At 50.2% G+C, this 10,486-nt stretch overlaps 1 protein-coding gene across 3 annotated transcripts in view; it reads right to left on the reverse strand.

The window, feature by feature from the left end:
* ZNF407 (zinc finger protein 407) overlaps nucleotides 1-4,675 on the reverse strand; it is a 454,851-nt gene extending 450,176 nt beyond the window's left edge. For all 3 annotated transcript variants that reach the window (XR_011379296.1, XM_008261471.4, XM_051851879.2), the window contains exon 1: nucleotides 3,923-4,675. The gene's annotated coding sequence lies outside the window, so the exon portion shown is untranslated. The remainder of the gene's footprint in view (nucleotides 1-3,922) is intronic.
* Nucleotides 4,676-10,486: the final 5,811 nt, after the last annotated feature.

Consider the following 10,486-nt stretch of genomic DNA (forward strand, 5'->3'; position numbering starts at 1 on the left):
GTGCCTGGCTACTCTACTTCTGATCCAGCTTCCTACTAAGGCATCGCAGGAGGCAACAGATGGTGACTCGGACACTCAGACCTCTGCCATCCTCTTCAGAGACCCAGAAGCAGCTGTAGGCTCCTGTCTTCAGCCTCTCTCTTTCAAAAAAAATTCAAAATAAGTAAAAATTATTTTTATAAGCTGGTAACTCTATGAGGGCATTTATTCCTCTAAGGCCTGAAAGTTGAAAAAAACATCAATAATATTTCACCAGATGAAACAATTAAACTTTCTTCTTTCCTTCAACTGTCTCAGAATCATATTTAATAAGCCTAAAATATCTATTTTAAATTATTTACTTTGCTCTAGCTAAAACCATCTTAACTCTAATTTTACCATTTCTCATATTTAGTTCTATATCAAATCTATTTTGAAGAAATTCGATGTAACAGAAAAAAATTTTTAGAAGATTTATTTATTTATTTATTTATTTGAAAGGCAGAAATACAGAGAGAGGAGACAAAGAGCTCTTCCACCCACCGGTTCCCTCCCCCCCCAAATGGCTGCAATGGCTGGGGCTGGGCGAGGACAAAGCCAGGAGCTTCTTCTCAGCCTCCCACGCAGGTGCAGGGGCCCAAATACTTGAGCCATCTTCTGCTGCTTCTCCAGGCACAACAGCAGGGAGCTGGATCTGGAGCAGAGCAGCCAGGACTCAAACCAGCGTCCATAATGGGATGCCAGGACTGCAGGTGGAGCTTAACCTTCTAGGCCACAGCACCAGCCTCCACAGAAATTCTAAGATTCTCAGCACTCAGATGTCTCCTGGAGTATGGTGACCCAACACACCGGGTCATGGTTCAAAGGGACCCTGGGTCCACACCATCACATACAGAGGCCTTTAACAAGTGTAAAAGCAAAGAATTTTCAAATCAGTCCCCCACTTAAGAAACCAGGTCTTTCGAGTGTTTTCCTGATTCTCAAAGCTCCTTTCCAGATGGGACTCACACTGCACACACACGACGTCAGGCCAAACCACTGAAGTTCACTGCAGGTCAACACTTGTCACAGAGCAGATTTTCAAATTTTACATTCACAAGTACCAGCTAGCTAATAAATACAAGAACGACCCCCCAGGAACTCCTCCTGGTCCCCCAACCCCACCGTGTGCTTCTCTCCCTGGCTTGGCCGGGAGACCCTCACCAGCGTCACTCTACCAGCGATGCTCACCCACCTGCAGGTCACACCCACTCAGCACAGGAGTCTGTGCCGCTTCTCCTCACCAAAAGCTCCCAGCAACACATCATTCTGCATAGCTTCCTGGAGCTCAGGGAGCTGGGGAGGAAGTGCACACCCGGAGTAAGAGCCTGGGGTCTTCACTGCCCCCAGTCACCCAGGGAGTGGGACCTCCCTGCCCGGGAGGAAAGTTCTAACTTCCGGCCTGCCTGGCTTGTCTGGCTGATGTGCCCCAGGTAACATTCCTGTGTGCCCCAGGTAACATTCCTGTATGCCAGTACGTGTCCCACATGATGTCCTGCTGGATAGAATGCTTTCTTAAAAGTTTAAAAAACATGGTTTGGTTTCATAGCAATCTTACAAAGTTATATAATTCTTGACTTTTCTAACATGCACATAGAATGTAATTTAGTGTTTTCTTCATGATTCAGAGTAGCCACCTGTTGTGCTGGGCAGAAAACCCTTACAGTGATTATACTCACCCCTGTTTAATTCACAAAATGGGCAGGACACACGGGAGGGCTGGTCTGTGCCACCTTCTGCAGTACACCCTAGCGCACTCTACAATCAGCACTCGGGCGAACCCCCAGGGGCGGGAGATGCCCCGCTTAGCATTCCTCCCTAGCCTCTCCCACTCTTAATGTTTCCAATGTACACTTTAGCTCTTAGGAGCCACCCTCCCGCTCTGTAGGACTCCTTGGCTGTGTGAGTGTCCTGAGATGTAGGTCACAGAACACCTGTCCCACCTCCCTGCAACCTGGAAACCAGGGCGACTGGGCCATCTCCTTCCCATCCCTGAGACGGGAACCAAGACACAGGGGGAGAGAGAGATTTTTCAACAGCAGAAGAGAATCAACGGCCCACAACAAAGGCGGCCATGCCACCAGCCACGAAACTCCACTTTATGAGGTCTGACTCTGGCTGTGGCCTCAACCACCCAGTCTCTTTCAGGTGTTTCCTGAATCCAGTTCTCCAGTCTTCCATCAATTCTGGAAGCTATCTATAGCCTTCCAGTAAATTCCTTTCCAGCTTAAGTCAGCCAGGGTTCACTTCTATGGCTGTCAACCAAGAATCATGAGGGGCACCATGACACTGTGTCCCCAAGGAATACTGCACCACCTGTAAACTGTACGGCCAGCGCCCATTTATGTCTCCATATTCCCTGCCACCTTACACACTGCACCCTGGCGCAGCAGCTGGCCCAAAGCAAGCACGCGTAACTGTCCTGAATGAACTCCTTAATCTCCGGTGATCGATACTGGAAAATGAAGGCCACGGACGCTCTTGGGCCAGGTGCCGTCCCAAACCCAGCGCTACCTACGGTCCAGAGGGCCACAGAACTAGTTTACTCCCCTAGTCAGGGATTTGCAAAGCAGGATTCTTACCGCCTGGAATACAAACCACCCTCTTAATCAAGACAAGAGAAAAGTCAAATGACAAGAGTCCACTTTATTCAAGTTAGAGAGTTCTCTAATAAAACGATTAGAAGGACTGCTGCGGGAATGTGGCGAAATCCTTCAAATCCTTGAGAAGCCCTCCCATACTACTTCCTGCAGGCGCCTGCGGCTCCCCGGCGCCGTCTCCAGCCTAACACTTAGAAAAGGGTATCCACCTCCCGACCAGACTCCGCGCCGCCCGGAGAAGTCTGCGCGGCCGCCAGCACGGGACGCAAGGCGGGAACCAGGGTTTCTCAACTGGAGCCCCGACAGGACCGGTGGACTCCGCCCGGCTTGCTTTTCCAACAACGCGGCTGTTTTTCAAAGGAACCGGTGGCAGCGGTGCCATCAGCAACGCTCACACCGGCCCAGGCTCGCCACCGTGCCAGGTGCGCTCAGTCGTTAGCGACCCTGGCACAGCGAGCAGTAAGCGCCGCCGACTTGAACGCGCGCACTCATCTGGGTCAGATCGCTTAGGGTGCCCCCGGCGTGCGGGGCGCTGCGGGGCAGGCAGTCCGCGGTCACCCGCGTCTGTGCTGGGTGCTCCGACGGCGCCGCAGTGAACTGACTCCAGCGAGCGCATCACCCGACGCCGCCAGCCTCCGGTGAGGCCGCCACTCGGCTCACCACCCCGACTCAACTGCCTACAGAGGCGACGTCCACGCGTCCACGGACGCCAGCCCGCCGCCCCCCAAAACCCAACGTGACCCACAGAGCGCCAGGGCCACCCGTGCGCCTCCACCGGCCGCGGCCTCGCGCTGGGAGACGGGCGAGCAGCCGCGGCGACTGCCCTGGGCCTGGGGCTCCGAAGCGCCCGCCCACGCCGGCGGCCCTAACGGAAGGCGGCCGGGACGCCGAGGGCTGAGCCGAGAACGGGCTGGCGGCCTGGGGCAGCCACCGCTGGGAACCGCGGCTGACGCCCTGCGGGCCGAGCGGCACTGGCTTCTCCCATCGGGGCCACCACCCGGGCCGGCAGGGCTGCGCGCGGAGGGCGCAGGAGGACGGGGCCGAGGGCGCGGGGCGGCGGGCGGCGGGCGCGAGGCGGCGGCCGCGGTGTCCGGGCGTGGGTCTGGGCGGGCGTCGGGAGGGAAAGGCGAGCAGGGAGGGGCGGAGGCGGGGGGAGGGGGGAGGAGAAAGAGCGAAGGGCCCTGACCGGGCTCGGGGCGCCCGGCCGCCAGGCCCCGGGCCCTCAAGCCACCGCCCCCAGGCCCTGCGCTGACGCTGGACGGTCCCCGCCTCCAGACCCCCCGCCCCGCCAGAGAATAACTTACCTGTTTGCCGACGGAATCGCTCCTGCTCGCCCCTCTGACTGACTCCTCCGGCTCACCGTCTTCCCTTTGGGAGGAAGGGGTGGGACTTCCTGTCTCTCCTTTGAGCGACTTCCGGCGGCTCCGAGGACCGCTCCGTTGCGGATGGAACCCCGGACACCACGACCGAAAAGCAGAAACTTGAAGCTGGTTCCGCAGAACTCAAGTCGAGTTCGTTCTTCTTGCCCCGAGCGGCCGACGCTGTCTTATTTTTAGCTCGTCAGCTCCTGCCGGAAGTCATTTGGGGAGGAAACAGGAAGTCCCACCCCTCCCCAGGAGAAGGAAAACGGAAAACCGGAGGAGTCAATATTAAAAGGGAGGACGCGGGTCAGGCTCGTAGGTGGGCGGTGTCGGCCGAGGAGGGCCGCCGGGGACGTCCGGGGGGTTCCTCCCGAGCCGATCCCGCCTCCTTCCTGCTGCCTTCCTCCACCTCCGGCCGCCCTGGGCCAAGGACCCCCAGGCTCAGGCCCGTGGGGTGCTGCCCGCCATGGCCGGTGTGGTTCCTGGGGCTCCAAGTGAACGAGGTGTTTCAGGAGTGCGGGGCGTGTGTGCTACTCCGCGTTAGGAGAAACAAAGATCTCGAAAGACCGAAACAAAACCCGAGCTCCTGGAATCTGAGGCCGCGGGGAGCCAGGAGCTGGATGCCGGCAGCAGCGAGGAGGCGGAGGAGCCGAGCGGTGTGGCAATAAAAGTTGAAAACGCCCCGCGTGGTCGTGATACCCCGGGTGTGGGAATTTTTTTTTTTTTTTAACGAACGTTAACGGCACAGTGCGAGGGATTGTTGGGAGGAAAACAAGGCTGGACTGCAGTATTCAGCAGCCCCAGCCCATGGCGCCCCTCACCCAGGTCGGTCCAGGAGCCCCCAAGTGTTGAGCCCCAGAGCCCGGCGCGGAAGACCCCAACCCGAGGGGCTGCGCCGGCTGCGGGCAGGGGCGGGCTCCCACCTGGCGCACCACTGGACAGAGGCCTTGCTGAGGGGCCAGGTGCACCAACTCAGATTTGTATTCAGCTCGCTGATGGGCTCTGCAGACCAAATCATGGCCCAGGGCCCATCCCAGCACAGTTCAGCTCAAGCCGGGACGCACTGAGGCCATGACCCCCGCACCTGACTTTTCGTGGCAATCCACACGCATCCTCACCCCCACCCACACCGGGAAACTGCCCTTCACAGGGTCACTGTGCCAAGGCCACACAGCCAGCAAGAGCGGTTGAAACTCCAGGCAGCCTCTTCCACTCTGCTGACCCTGGTCGCAGGGTGGCGGGTCGGCCTCCCGCTGCTCCACTTCCGACCCAGCTCCCTGCTGATGGCCGGGGAGGCAGCGCGATGGCCACGTGCTGGGCCCCTGCACCTGCCCGGAGCCCCCGAGCAGCCCGACGCCTGCCTCCTGGCTGTTGCCGCCCTCTGAGGAGGGGCCAGGCCTGCAAGATCCCTGCCTCTGCCCCGCTCTCGCCACTCCGCCTTAAAAGTGGGGAAGACAGCCTCCTCACAGCGGAGGCCAGCGTGCCAGTGTTGCACTTAGCGCCTCGGTCAACACTTACCGGGTGCCTGCTACCTAAGGAAAGTCAGACGATTCTGGAAATTAAGGGCTCGCAGCCTCCGTTCGGGGACTAGCCAGCAGCGTTAGTCTGGAACAAGGCTGATTGCCTTCTTGACCCCCGTGGGCAGCTCAATTCCCGTTAGGGATTAGGCATTGCCTGGGTCTTGGGGGTTGTATCTCTGTCAGTCAACACCTTCCTCTTGGAGCAGGGACGTTAATTCCGAGGTTACTATTTGCTAAAAAAAAAAAGACCACCCCATGCTATGTGACCATGAGGAAGTCATTTGATCTCATTTCCAACTGAGAGGTTCCATTTGATCAAAGTCTCCTTTCCTGACTGTGGGTAGAATTCAGAGCCAGCCTTCTCTCCTCCTATCTTTTTTTAAGATTTTTTTTATTTGACAGGTAGAGTTATAGACAATGAGAGAGAGACAGAAAGGTCTTCCTTCCATTGGTTCACTCCCCAAATGGCCGCCACGGCCGGATCTGCTCTGATCCGAAGCCAGGAGCCAGGTGCTTCCTCCTGGTCTCCCATATGGGTGCAGGGCCCAAGCATTTGGGCCATCCTCCACTGCCTTCCCGGGCCACAGCAGAGAGCTGGACTGGAAGAAGGGCAACCGGGTCTAGAACCCAGAGCCCATATGGGATGCTGGCGCCACAAGGCGGAGGATTAACCAAGTGAGACACGGCGCAGGCCCTCTCCATCATTTCAACTGTGCTTGATCTGGACAATGCAGAACTGTGGTGACACAGTTGCCTACGTCACTGGAAGCTGGCCCCGCCTGGGACTTCTACTTACATTAGCCAGAATAAAGGTTTGCTTGCCATGGTCTATGTAGGTTGAAATTAGTTTCTGTTTTACTTGTATGGTGAAGTGATCTAAATGATAACAGGAACGTTGTGACAAAATCTTCCACAGGTGCCTTCCCAGGAAGTCATGAAGGAAAAACAACAGAGCAGATTTCCAAATTTCTTAAGTTAAAAGAAATATATATACCCCAGCACAGTTGAGAAAATAAAGTACTCAATAGATTTACAACTTTATCAAAGTACACATGATCTTCTATTGAATAATGAATAGTAAACTCTTAACAATAGCAGATGGAAAAATTAAAAGAATATATGAAAAATTAAAATATATCCACTGTTAAACACCAGGTATTCTGCAATAAGCCTTATAGATTATACCAATTCACATTACCACTCTAGGTAGAGATACTTCCATTTTGCAGGTTTTAAAAAAACGAACCTCGGAACATTCGCTGATGCTCTCTGTGTGGGGTGAACCTGCCAGTGATTTCCCTTTGACGGCCCACCACTCTCACCCCGCGTAGCCTCTGTGTGGTTCCAGCCAGGAGCCTTCACAGGCAAGGCACCAAAACTTCACCCTCTACCATCCCTCCGTCTCAAGCCAGGGTTCTAGAACACACAGAGACCATCTAGGATTCAAACAGTTGAGAAATGGTGCATTTGAGTCTACTCATACTGAAAAAGGCTAACAGAGTTCAGCTTTGATGCCCAAATGTAAGTCCCTTGTAAGACAACCATATAAAGTATGTTTAAATAGCTGGTTAATTTGCTAAAGTTTACAAGAGAAAAATTCAAAGTGGCATTTTCTTCAAGAGAATGAATTAAAGTATTTGTACTTGAGAACTGTATAAAGTATATGTTTAAAGAGCTCATTTGCTAAAGTTTCTAAGAGAAAAATTCAAAGTTTAGTTATCAGAGAATTGAAAGTATTGTAACTTGAAGAAAGGAGTGTAGCCACTTTATGAATATATCTGTCAGGAAAACCTAATAAATACCACAAATCTTAGTGATTTATAACAAAAAGTGTTTATTCTTAATTCCCTCTACAAGTCCATCACAACATTGTTGGATGTTCACTAAAAAAGAGGAAAAAAGAGTTAAATGAGGGGCCTTAATTCAATTCTATCAATAATTACAATAAAAATGACTGGACATTCCATCTAAAAGGAGGAGATGATAGAATGGACTAAAAGGCATATTTACTTCTGATTAGCAAGCAGCAATCACTCACATTTTTGCTCCATTTTATGTTTCCCTGTAAGTCACTGGCCATTTTTCTCCGTGTACTTTAAAGAATTATTCTTTTGAGGGCCAGTGTGTGGCATAGCAGGTAAAGTCACCACCTGTACCACCAGTGCAAGTCCTTGCTAATGGCCTGGGAAAAGCAGCAGAGGACCATCCAAGGGTTTGGGTTCCTGCCATCTACTCAGAAGACCCACATGAAGCTCCTGGCTCCTAGCTGCGCCCTGGGCCAGGCCTGGTCATTGTGGCCATCTGGGGAGTGAGCCAGCAGATGGAAGATCTCTCTCTGTCTCTCCTTCTCTGTAGCTTTGACTTTCAAATAAATAGATCTTTAAAAAAATTATTTTCAGCAGTTTACGGTATGACTAGATGTGATTATCTTCATACTTATCCTGCCTGGGCTTTCTGAGCTTTTAAAATCTGTAAATATCAGTGTATGTCTTCACTAAGTTTAGAAAATTTATGACCACTATTTCTCCAAATATTTTTCTTCCCATCCTCTCTCATGTTATGTCTTTTGATACTACCCACCAAATAATATCACTTCAGCTGTGTCCTTTTTAACTTTTTTTCCTCTCTGATCTTTAGACTGAATAAATTCTATTACCTTGTTTTCCTTGCCTCCTTATTCTTCTGTCATCTCCACTCTTCTATTAAAACCATCTAGTGATATCTTTATTCCAGATGTTACTTTTTTTAAGTTCTCAATATTCTATTTAGCTTTTTCTTATACTGTTTCTATGATGAGGTTTCATATTTAAAAAAAAAATTATTTATTTATTTATTTGAAAGTCAGAGTTACACAAAGAGGAGAAGCAGAGAGAGAGAGAGGTCTTCCATCCTCTGGTTCACTCCCCAATTGGCTGCAACGGCCAGAGCTGTGCTGATCCGAAGCCAGGAGCCAGGAGCTTCTTCCTGGTCTCCCATGTGGGTGCAGGGGCCCAAGGACCTGGGCCATCTTCCACTGCTTTCCCAGGCCATAGCAGAGAGCTGGATCAGAAGTGGAGCAGCCAGGACTTGAACCAGAGCCCATATGGGATGCCGGCACTGTAGACCGGGCTTTACCTGCTACTCCACAGCGCCAGCCCCGAGGTCTCATATTTATTTATTACATGTATATTTTCCTTTATATCTTTGAACATAGTTTAAAGGCTGCTTTGAAATTGTGTCTTCTGATTCAAACATCTGGATCATCTTGGGGTTGCTCTCCATTGATTTCCTTTTCTTTTTGATTATAACTCATGTTTTCATATTTCTGAAATCTCTAGTACGTTTTAGATTGTATCCTAAACCTTTGAGAAATACAACGCAGAGAGTACTGGGTTCTGTTGTACTCCTCTGATGAGCACTGGCATTTTCTGAACGGGTGGATTTTGGCTATACTCACGCTTTGTACTTCTCTCCTGACATAAGCAGTCGTTCAAGTCTCCTTTGGCTGTGGCTGGAAGAACTGAATCTGCCCCATAGTAGCTCAGAGGTCACCTGGCACTTGGGCAGGGGTGCAGAGCTTGATGCTTCCCTGTGGCCACCACCTGGCTTTTAAACCCCATGTGTGCCTCTGCTCTGCCATCTGGCTCTGCAAGTGAGCTTTTACGTAAACTGGAGGTGGCCTCCCTTACTTCATTAAAATTATTTAAAATTTGAAAGGAGGCATTGATCATTTTGGGGAACTAGCCATTTTTGATGATGAGTTTACTTTAACAATATTCCAAGTTCTAATTTTCTTTAAGTTAATATTTTTTGTAATTGCATTCAAATGCCTACTGACAATATGCATGAGCACTTAACCACTCTCTCTAGAATTTTAAATCTATGCTCCTTCTGAGCTGTTTTGGTGAATTTCGATGTGGGAGGTGAGATGATTTAAAACTTCATATTTTCTATTATAGTAAAAGGCATAACTTCTCTGACACTCTTTTTCATCCCAAGTAAGGATTTATACTAGAGTAATGGTTTTAAATAAAAGTCTTCCCAAATTAAAAATAGCACAGAAGCATGTATTTGCTTATCATAACTGTTAAGAAGTTACAGTCATTATACTTCTCCTCCACATCATATTGGAAAAAGAATGCAGCATTTTGTTGTCTGAACATTTCCTGGATTTCTGTCTCTGTAGCTCCTCAGTAGATTGAGTCTTTAGCCGGAAGAGTATGGAACAGAACCAACCCAGCCTCTTCCTTCCTAAAGAAGGAAAATCCTTTCAGCACAGTAAGGAGGGAGATTATCTTTCTTGTGTATCAAGTGCTCTGCAGAGTGTAGACACTATGGAGTTGGTTAGTAGAAAACAAAAAGGATAGGTGCAAATATTGGGCACAGATTTAAGTTTTACATCTTGTTATGAAAGGCGAGGATGTCACCGATAGATACCATAATTTGCTGGATCTAAGCATAGATACATTAACAGAGAAGTTAAAGTAAAATACAAACAAGTATTTTGTTTTGTCTTATACAATAGAGCCCTCAAATGCTATTTTAATTCACTGGCCATTACATTTTCAATTAATAATCAATTAGAGTTGAAAAACAGCATTTGAAATAACAGATAATATGGAATACACTGAAAACAACATGTAGGGCATCGTGTCCCCTGTTGGAGAACCTGGGTTCTAGCCCGAGCTCTAGCTCCTCCCAGTGGAGACCCTGAGAGGCTGCAGGTGATGGCTCAAGTGATGAGAGCCTGCTACCCACTGAGTTCTTGATTCTGTCTCTGGCACAGTCCCAGCCATTACAGCTATTCAGGGAGCAAACCACTGGCTGCGAGCATTATCTCTCTCTCTCTTGCTCGCTCACTCTCTCTCTCTCTGCCCACCATTTTTGTTTTTAATATTTCTTATTTATTTGAAAGAGTTACACAGAGAGAGAAGGAGAAGCAGAGAGAGGTCCTCCATCTGTGGTCCACTCCCCAACTGGCCACAATGGCCGGAGCTGTGCTGATCCA

This window comes from Oryctolagus cuniculus, chromosome 10 (assembly GCF_964237555.1).
Source record: "Oryctolagus cuniculus chromosome 10, mOryCun1.1, whole genome shotgun sequence".
In the NCBI taxonomy this organism is placed as follows: domain Eukaryota; kingdom Metazoa; phylum Chordata; class Mammalia; order Lagomorpha; family Leporidae; genus Oryctolagus; species Oryctolagus cuniculus.